Raw genomic sequence first — 10676 nt, forward strand, 5'->3', positions numbered from 1 at the left:
GCATTCCAGAGGGAGGCTGGCTGGAGGCTGGAGCCCTGGAGCATGCCCAGTGCAAATGCCCCAGCGGTGGGAAGAACCCTTCCCTCTCCCCTTGCCTCAGAGCGCTCTCTGACACTCGGGGCAAACAGCTGGCCATCAAGAGCGCACGGAGGAGGTTCGTACCCAGAGGTCAGCCTCCCAGGCCAGAGCCAGCGGAGCAGGCGGACGAGGATGGACGCAGTGGGGCCTGGAAAAGGAGGCAGCCAGAAGAGTAGGAACAAAACCCACAAAATCCCCGCCTCCCTCTGGCTTTCAGCCTGTCCAGGAAGCCAGACAATAGAGGCACCAAAAGGAGATAATGGCTCAGCAGCACGGCAATGAGCAGGGGATGCCAAGAAGGCAGCAGTGGTCCGGGCTGCTGCAACACCTCCGAGGAGGTGGCTGTGTAGATGGTGGAGGGGAGGCTGGCCTGGCCCACACAGGGCAGCCTGTCCAGGTTGGGAGAGAGCCTTGTTAGGACCCGTGAAGGCTGGTTCTGGGACCACAGAGTCATGCTGGACCCGGCCACTCCTCCCATCTCTGCGAAATGCAGAGCCCCCCACAGAAAGGAGGACGGCCCAGGAGGTGTGCCCGCCCCAAGCCAGCTGCCAGCCAAGAGCCTCCACCTCAGCCCTGCTGTGCGCCCACAGCCAGAGCCAGGCCATCCCACGGAGGCAGGACCCTCAGCTGGCGCTGCAGCTCGCTCATGGGGGGAGCAGCGCCCGCCGATTTCCAGCAGTGACCCAGAAAATGCTGCAGGCTCCCTGGCTTCTCCCCAGGACTGGGGCGAGCGGCAGCGCAGTGTGGTGGGCAGGGGCAGAGCACCCACACTCAGCCCTGGCTGTTTCCACAGTGGTCGTGGGCCCCCTGGAGGTGACATAATTGGGACAAAGAGAACCACACCCACCTCCTTCCACTAGCACAGTATTTCTCTCTCTCTCTCTCTCTCTCTCTCTCTCTCTCTCTCTCTCCCCACCCCCCCCCCAGAAGTATAGGGTTTTCTACAAGTGTGCAGTAGGAACACTAAACTAATCCGTGGTGGTTGGGGAAAGCCTGTCTTAAGAAATGACATTTAGCTGCGACCTGGAGCAGCGCAGGAGTGAGCGAGCACAGACAGGCCAGCAAACACCGTGGGCAGGGGAGACACAGAGCCAGGGGAGAGCCAGCTGGCCCCGGGGAAGTAGGAAAGCTGGAGCAGAAAGTGGGGACATGTCTGAGCAGGGGTGTGGCCGGCCTGGGGTGGCCCACACCTCCTGCCCCTGCGGGAGCTCCTGGCGGGTAGGGACAGTCTCCCGGTTTTCCTCAGTTGTCATCAGTTGTGATGAACGGCAGAGCTGGGGCTGTGAGCACGATGAGGACAAAGGCTCTGGCGTCCAGCCACGTGTTGGAGGACACAGTGCTGAGGGTGGGGATGCACAGGCTGGTCCTCTGATTCCTAGTCTGATAGCCCCCTCCCCTCAAAGTCAGGAATAAATATCCCGGTGCCTGGGTCAAGGCAATAGGCTCCGTCAGAGCGATGGACTGGCCCCACTGGCCATCAGCGCCCGCCCTGGCACCCCGTGAGGGTGAGCACCCCCTTCCCGAGGTTGCACCCCGCCAGATTCTGTGGCTGGCTCTTGGCCCTGAGCCCCCCTGCTCACCCGCTTGGTCAGGGCACTGGTTCAGGAGGACGACAGAGGCCACGAGTTCTCAAGGGTGGACTGGGGCTTGGCAGCTGTGGGCTCTCCCGCTGCCCGGCTGGGCTGCCTCCTGCTGCACTCACTCCTCGGGGTCCGTGGTCTACACATTCCTCACAGCCCCCGCACTCCCTCCCCCCTGCTCTGGGCCCTATTGTCCAGCCTGGGCTCCCACCCTCCTCTGCTGTGGTCTCTTTTCCAGAAACTTTCCCTAGTTGCTCGGTGACCCCAACCTCTCCCTCCCTCCTGCTATTTCCATCCCCTCCCAGCCTCTTGCTAATTTCCATGCTATCTCCCTAGAGAGGGGCTGGGGGGCTGGCGGGGGGCGGAGGGCGGGGGGGGGGGGGAGCAAGGAGCTGCAGGAGGTGTGGCCTGGCTTCCTGATCTGAGCTTCAGGGAGTCAATCATGAAGAGGCATCATCAAGACTCAACTGCCTGGAACAAGAAGGTGGAGAAAGGAAACAAGGAAACTGGACTGGGGCTGGGGAGAGAGAGAAAGGGAATGGGTCACACAGCAGGTGGTGGAGAAGCTCACAGCCCAAGGGCCCTGAATTAATGAGGGATTAGAGGCAGGCAGGCTAACCCTGCTGCTGGCCAGCTCCTTCCTCCCTCTAGCCTGGGGGGCAGGGGAGCACGCAGCACCTGGGTGAGAGCCTAATTGTGCCTTTGGAAGCTGAGGGGAGCATAAGAGGAGGCAGAGAGAATAGGGGAGGTAGAAAGGGAGAAATAACCGCTGGCACTCCTTGGGGCTCTAAGTATCCCTGATGGATGCAATACAGCGACACAGCACAGGTCCTCTGTAGCCCACACTGTCCTTCTCCTCTTCCTCTTTCCCATTGTCTGCCACCAGCGCAAACCTTAGTGAAGTAAGCTCAACAATAGCTGATGGCACCTGTAGGTGTCAGACTCCGGGAAGGTGCTAGAGATGAGAACCTCATGGGCCACACCCTCGGGATGGTCAGTCTAATGAGAGCAGAGACGCGCCCACAGTCCTCCCAGGCACAGGGAAAGTGCTGTGTGCTGGGGCCCGTGGGGCCTGGCTCTGGGCAGAGGGCTTCACAGAGCACAGCCCCTGAGCCCACGGGAGAGAGGAAGGTGATCCCAGCCAAGGAAGCGCATTGTTCAAAGCCTTCGAGTTACTCATGGATGGTGTGTTTAGGGGGAAGTGGGGGGTGGGGGTGGGTGGTAGGAGCAGGCTAGAAAAAGCCAGGAGTGGCTAGTAGCTAATGTCCCTATAGGGCTCTGGTGGACAATTGGCAGCAGGAGGGGAGCTTCGAGGGCGTCCAGGTTTCTGGGAGGAAGGCATTGCCTCCATCTCCCCACCATGCCCAGGGGAAGGTTCTAGAGCAGCGTCAGGAGACCAGGAGAGGTTTTTTTAAGAGGCTGAGAGGAATCTGGATTTTGGTCTGTCTCATTTTGGGGGAGGCAGTACGATTCTAATAGCATCCTCCTCTTTGCTTCTTTTTCTGTCCGGAAGATCTTCATCAACTCCCCCTTCTACTCCTGGGATAGTGCTCATCTGCACTCAACTATGACAGCCCCAGGCCAGAGTCCATGCTCCCTCCCACTCTGCCCACCCTCACACTCCAGCAGAAATGGGGATAGAGCCCTGTGGAATTTCAAGGAGAATTAGAACAGAAACGCTTCAGAAGAGGTCTTCTTGTTGTAAATGAGTACAAACAATTTAGAAAGCCAATTGGAAAACGTATCAAGAGGCTGCTTACAATCCCATCCTGGCCCCCACTTGCTTCAGGACAAAATACACCCTCCTTGCCAACATGGCTGCCCCGCCTTGGTGCTCAGAGTCTCCCTTCATCAGCCTCTGTACCCTCTCCATCCCCCACCTGTGACCCGACACGGTCAAGGCACCGGTGACCACTGGAATGCATGTGCTTCTTCTTCTGACACGGCTTGGGTCTTGCTGTGTTCTTTGTCCAGAACGTCCTTCCCCACCTGGCCACCAGGTTGCCATTTCCTACAATTTTCTAGTCATTTGAAGGTAATTCTATTCTGGAGCCACTGGCTGGACCACACCCCTCTTCCGGCTCCTGAGGAGTAATTTCCCGGGGACCCTGGAGCTTGGTCTATCACAGCCGCGGCATTTATCAAACCGTTGCGGATTTGTTTGTGTCCCCGCTGATCTGTGAACCCCTTGATGGCAGAAACTAGTTCTTTCATCTTTGTACCCTCAGGGCCCGGCACAGTCTCTGGCATGTGGTAGGTGTTCAATAAATATTTGGTGACAGCATGAAGGAACCGTGAAAATGATTCTATCCCCTCACCTTGTAATCTCAATTGTAGGAATTTATCTTAAGGAAATATTACAAAAGAAAGAACACGAAATGTGCACACAAATATTCCTTGCAGGATTATCTTCATTAGGAGAAAACTGTAAGCAATCTAAATGCCAACAATGGAGGGATTGCTCAGGGAGTTCCAGACTATTATACTATTAAAAAGAATTACTACCCAGACTATGTAACAATGTAGAAAGTGGTTCCCACACAATTTATGGCTTTAAAAATGGTATGCAAAGTTGTATATTCACTCTGATTATAATTATGTAAAAATACAAGCAAGGAATAAAAGAATATACAAAAAGAAAATTAGTTGTTGGGCTGAGTTTATTCAACTAGAGTGATTTATTTTCCTGCTTTAAAATTCCCTTTAATGCTGCTATGATACTATTTACGTGGAGAAAGGAGGCAGCTATTGAGCTCCTGAGCCACGCAGTCCAGGGTCTGTCTCCAGCAGGGGTTTGGGGAAAGGCACCGTGCTTCTGCACCTCAGCCTTGAGCAGCTGTTGTAGACCCCACACTTGGACTTGCCTTCTTGTGTTTTCAGCATGCGATGCTATTGATTGCGAGTCATATCTACCTTTAGCCTCTTCCTTCTTAAACCACTGAGGCTTAATCTTCAGTGAATCTGCACAGGGTGCTTCCTGGTGCCACCCTCACCCCTTTGATCATTCTCTCACCCTTTCCTGGACCTCTCCCTTAGCTATTACAGTATTTACATCTTAGCTCATTGCCAAAACACTCCCCGTGTGCCAGGTAGGTGACAAAGCTTTTCCATTTGCCTGGTGCTGTCTTGGTCTTAGATCTGAGAGCCCATTGTCCTGGGAAACCGTTCAGCCCAGGCACAGCAACATGGCAGCCCACCCCATGCCAGCACCCATTCACTCTACGCTGGAGTTAGGGACCTGATGGACAAGGCCCTGCCCTCCACGCGCCTACATCCTCAGAAGTCTGAAATGACAATCTGAACATGCTATCACACAGGCTGGCACCAACGACTATGAGTGTGTAAAATAAAAAGCAAGGATCGGTGCACATGTGTGTACATGCATGCGTGTGTGTGTGTGCTTGCACGCATGCTGAGGCAGGGCATGGTCTACAGAGGAGATGGTCTTCGAGCTGGGCAGTAACACAACCGCAGGAGTTCTCCTAGCAGATAAGGAGGCTGCTCACAGCTGCCCCGGGTGCGGCCCTGCACAGCATTCCCTGTGAGGCCGCCGTCCCCTCTCCAAGGGAGGCTCGGGCTTCTGCTGGCTCCAGCCGCCACTCCGGTTCGTACTCTGTGCCTTTTCATACCAAGGCACCCGCCACAGGCAGCCTTGTTCTGGCCTTGCCTGCTTTCGCTGGCATCTACTTTCAATGCAGATGACATGAGGGACAGGGAATGTCATGGACTGAATTGTGTCTCCCCCGCCCCACCCCAAATCGCATGCTGAAGCCCTAACCCCTAATGTGACTGGGCCTGTCCAAAGATAATGAAGATTAAATGAGGACCTAATCCTATAGGACTGATGACCTGGAGAAGAGGAAAAGACACCAGAGGTCCCTCTTCCGCAGCCACGAAGGAGAGGGCACGCGAGGACACAGCGAGAGGCGGCTGGCCAGGAGCTGAATTTGCCAGCATCTTGCTCTTGGACTTCCAGCCTCTGGGACTATGAGAAGTGAATGTTAAGTGGCCCAGCCTATGGCATTTGTCACAGCAGCCTGAGCAAAGACAAGGATGCTGTCATGTTTTTCAGGTAAGTCATCTCTCCTCCACTGAATGGCAGCACTTGGGAGCAGAGACCTAATTTTAGACCCATGGACCCTGCTTGCATGGGGCTTCAGTACGGGGCCGACACCAAGAAGGGGGCCGACCAGGACCTGCCATTCCTGGAGGGAGGCGTAGAAGAGAGGAGACCTTACGCAGCAGGAGGGCGAAGCTGGGTCTCAGGATAAGACCATCCAATGTGTGGACGAAGGAACAGCGGCCTTCACTCTCCCTTTCTTCTTAGACATCTTCCTTCACCCAAGGACACAGGCCATATTTTGGGAGTGTGCTGGGCCTTTTTTATAATTGAAGGCAGGAGCTCAGAGCCCTCCTCTGTTCTGGAACCCGGAGATCTCTCTTTGGCCATCTTCTAGACACATTCTAGAGCTAGTATGTTGTCTTCATTTGATCCTCACCACCAGGCGTGGACCTTGCTTTCCTCGTTTTACAGGTGAGAGAACTTTGGCTCAAAGGCCAGCTGCCCTGTATGAGGCCACACATCTAGTAACAAGAGAGCCTGGCCCAGCTACAGGCTGTTTCCCTCCCCAGCCTCTGGTCTCTCCACCCCATCCCTGCCCCCCAACAGGGACCCACCCCTGGGGTGGACCTCACCCTGCTGCCCCTGACCAGCTGCTGCGGGGCTGGGGGTGGGGGTGGGGGTGGTTGAGGAGGTGTGTCCACAATCGCTCCTTCCAGTCCAGGTGCGTTTTTTATTTGTTTTTCTGTTCTCTTCTCTTCTGGGTGGCGGGGGGCTGGGCGGGGGGCTGGGCGGAGGGCGGGGGTTGGAGGGGAGGGGCCTCAGCCCTTCAGAGAGCTCTGTGTTTAGCTCTCCTGTTGTAGAGGCTTTGGAAGGGCGCGGCTCTGGTTGGTCAGCTGCTTGGGAGACTGCAGAGCACACTGGCCCTGGGAGGGCACCGCTGCCTGGTTTCATCCGCTGGGACCCGTGGCCTCCGCGCTGAGTCAGTGAGGCCTGTGTCCTTCCTCCCCTTTCACGGGCCAGACGACATGGCTGTGTGCTCTGCTGCAGTTCGGAGTGAGAGCGAGAGAGGGAGAGAACGAGGGGGAGAGACCACCGGCACTCGGGCGCTCGGGTGGGTCTTTGCCAGCCTGTGCTGGAGCCCCGGCAGCTCGGAGAAGCCCGGCACGGACACAGGACAGTGGGCAAGCCTCAGGGACCCCGCCTGAGCCCCACCCCTCTGATGGCGGTAGTGCGTATTTTTTAAAAAAATATGTTTTTATCCATCTCAGAAAGGAGAGGAGAGAGAGATAGAAGCATCAATGATGAGAGAATCATTGATTGGCTGCCTCCTGCACACCCCCTACTGGGGACTGATCCAGCAACCCGGGCATGTGCCCTTGACCAGAATCAAACTCTTCAGTCCGCAGGCCGATGCTCTATCCACTGGGCCATACCAGCCAGGGCGGTAGTGTGTATTTTTAAGCAGATGCAGGACGGAGCAAAGTAGACGCAGGTGCATTTGCATTTGTATTTGTGAGCCTGTGAGCACCAGGGCTCACTCTGTGCTGGGTTTGGTGCACCTCCCTGGGTTGCCTGAGGCTCCATGTTTGCGGGGAGCTCGGAGGGGAGGAGTCCAGCTCTAGATGATCAGGTGCCTCCTGGCACCCAGGCCAGTGCCCCTTCAGCAGGGCCCCTCACCGTGGCTGTCAGTAACAGGCACCGCCCCTATGCCACCCCGTCTGAAGCTCAAATCCGTTCCCTTCCCTCTCAGGTCAGAGGTGAGAGTCCAGTTCCCTCGCGGTCTCAGGGGAAGCTGGAGGGAAGCCGCCCTGCCCACTCTGCCCAAGCCCTGTTCTCCCCCCAGATCCAGGCGCATCCAGGAGACGCGGCCCTGAGGCCCTGGAACAGCAGGGGCCGGTGAGGACGGGCGGCCTCCAGTTTGCCGGCTCTGACCCCTTGGCCCGGGTGACCGGGGTCCAGGTGGAAGGGAGAGCGGGGAGGCTAGGTGGTGCAGAGGGCAAAGCTGCAGGTCTACACCAGCTGAGCCCAGCCCTGGCCGAGGGGGAGGAGACAGGACCCACAGACAGCAGAGCCTGGGTCACTGCCCAGGGCAGGCCTCATGCCACCTCCAAACCCACCCTTGGCCTCTCGGACGCTTGCCCAGTGGGTGACCGGGCCAGGAGGAGCCTAGAGGACCAGACTTGCCTAGGGAGCAGGAAGCTGGGGCCCGCCCACAGGCGGTCTGTGTTGTTGGCTCGGTTCTGTAAGGCCGGGCAGTGAGGCCCGGAGAGCTCCTGGGCCCCGCAGCCGGCCAGCCAGGTCCTCTGGGCCGCAGATGAAACGGCAGCCCAGCCTCAGCTGGGGGGCAGGGGGATGTGGGCACCACAGACAGGAAAAGGAGGACCCCCCCGGAGTGACCATCAGGTGGTCAGCCCCCGTGGGCAGGCTGCATCCTTTCAGACTCACCTGCCTCTGCTCCGGCACAGGCTGTGCGTGGGCCCCAGGACACAGTGGTGCTCGGTGAGTGTGCATGGGATGGAGACCACCGCCCTGGGGGCCCTCGGACCTGCGTGCTCACACCCCAACACTCGCATGGGGGCAACTCCTTACCTTTGCTCAGCATCACTTTCTTCCTCTGAAAAAAGGGGGGCACAGATTGAATTATCTCCACACTCCCAGCGCCGACATTTCATGATTCTATTAACTAATTGAATTGGATGGACATTATGGAGAATGTTGAATAACAGGCTAATTTCTCTTTGAACATTAACCAGATCCCCAGGCTGTGTCACAGGCAGGTCAGCGAAAAGCAAAATAGGAGATGGTTTCCCTTCACCCCTTCCTGGGTGGGCAGACTCGTCCCCATCCCAGAGCCGGGGCCGCAGTGGGGGTTTGGGGGTTTGGGGGTTTGAAGGTGTGTTCCCAGGCTCCTTGCTCCTGGTCAGAATGCTCCGGGCACTGGCTGGTTCTTTCAGAGAAGGCGACCTCGGCTGCCTTCTGCTGCACCGTCCGGGCTGTCTGCTGCTCTGGAGAACAGGAGTGGGGGCGAAGGACGAGGTCTGGGCTGGAGAAGCCCTGGCCCCTCCAGAGAACCAGAAGCAGGGCTGTGTCTTTGTGGAGCGAGCGCCATCCATCGGGACTGACAGTCTCTCTCTGCCCCCGGCTCTCTGGCACCCTCCTGGCTGCTCTTCATTTCATTCTGACTGACACGTGTTATGGGTTGAATTGTGTCACCCCAAAATTCATACCTTCTCACACCCAGCTCCTCATGATGTGACTCTATTTGGAAATGGGGTCCTTGCAGATGTAATTAGTTAGCATGAGGACCTTAGCATACAGTGGCCCCTAATTCAATAGGATGGCTCTCCTCCTAGAAAAGGGAAGTGTGGGGCCCTGGCTGGGTAGCTCACTTGGTTGGGGGTTCGATCCACAGTCAGGGCACATACAAGAATCGACCCGCGAATGCATAAATAAGTGGAACAACAAACCCATGTTTCTCTCTCTCTCATCAGTAGAAATAGGCGGATTTGGGAACAGCCAGGCAGGAAGGGAGAGCACCCTGTGAGCGCCAGGGCGCGGGCTGGAGTGGGCTGGGAGCCGGGAGCCCAGCAGCAGGTGACCGACTGCCTCAGAAAGTGATGGTCCAGCCCAGTTCGCCTTCATCAGGCCTGAGTCCGGAGGTCCTTCCTCCTGTCCCACCGCCACCCCTCACTGCAGCCTTGTCTGATTGTCTTGCTTTGCCCTCAAAGGTGACACTGACCAAGCGGAACCCCCACTTCCAGGAGACAGTCCCTTGTCCTCTAAAAGTTTCACCGGGACCCCTTTCCCTGGCAGCTGACTGCTCCCACCCTCTAACCGGGGTAACCTTCCTGTCAGCCCCGCCCCTCCACCCCCACAGGTCCCCGCCCCTCAATGGCATTCTCTCTGGCCTCCGGGCAGGCCCTGCACCGGGGCTGCTCGCAAAGACAGCCCTGCTCCCTGTTTGTGCGCACAGCCTGTCTGTCTCCTGGGGGCGGGGCGCAGCGCGAGGCGGTGACCGCGCGGCCTGATTGCCGGCGCAGAGCTGCTGAAAGGGGTCCTGACATTTTAAGTGCTCGTCAGAGTGAGGAATGACAGCGGCAGACAGCGAGACACTTCCTCCTGCCTCCTGCCGGCTGTTAATAAGTGTTTCTGACTCTGCGGATAGGGAGGACGCGGAGCCACTGGGCCGGGCACTGTTTACCTCGCTCTGTCTCCCCAGCCCCTGCCTCCTCTCTCCCGCCTCCCTCCGCAACCCCCTCTGCTCTCTGCTCCGCTCCCAGGCTGATGGCTGTTTGTCTTGGACGGGGATGTGTTAGTGCTCAGGAAATGTCGCTAGGCAGCTGGACTCAACCTGCTCTTGGCTCTTTGCAGGGATTCAATCTCTTAGGCTCCCTGGCTTGGACCCACTGCCAAACCCACTGCTTCTCCCGGGGCTGGAGAGGAATGGGCTGGTGGGGAAGACAGAGGGGAGGGGAGCTAGCCTGGGGGAGGGGGTGCCAGGGCCACATGTGGGGACCATGGAGAGCAGTCAGTGCAAGCTGGACAGAGGAACTGGAGGCGGATTTTCCCTTCCCTCCCCCACCTTTCCCTCCCAGTCCTTCCACCCGCGCAGACTTCAGAAAAGTCAGGGGTCCCCTCCTGCTCCACAGCCTCCCCAGGGAGGGGCCGCCTCCCAGCCTTGGGGAGCTCACTGACTGCTGGATCCAAGAGGAGGCCCTTTGGTTCCCAGGGTCTTCCCGGTGCCCTGAGTCTCACCGATCATTTTTCTGAAATCTACCCTTTCCCCAAATCAGGGGGACCAACCGCCTAATGTGCCCAGAATTGAGGAGCTGCCCTCAGTTCTGAAACTGAGACAGTCCCTGGCAAACCAGAATTTAGTCACCGGACCCCCAAGCACCCCGTGACCCCTGAGCTGATTTCCCACGTTCCTTCCCAGGGTGTCCCCCTGGCCTTTC

This window comes from Myotis daubentonii, chromosome 9, assembly GCF_963259705.1.
Source record: "Myotis daubentonii chromosome 9, mMyoDau2.1, whole genome shotgun sequence".
NCBI classification, from domain to species: Eukaryota; Metazoa; Chordata; class Mammalia; order Chiroptera; family Vespertilionidae; genus Myotis; species Myotis daubentonii.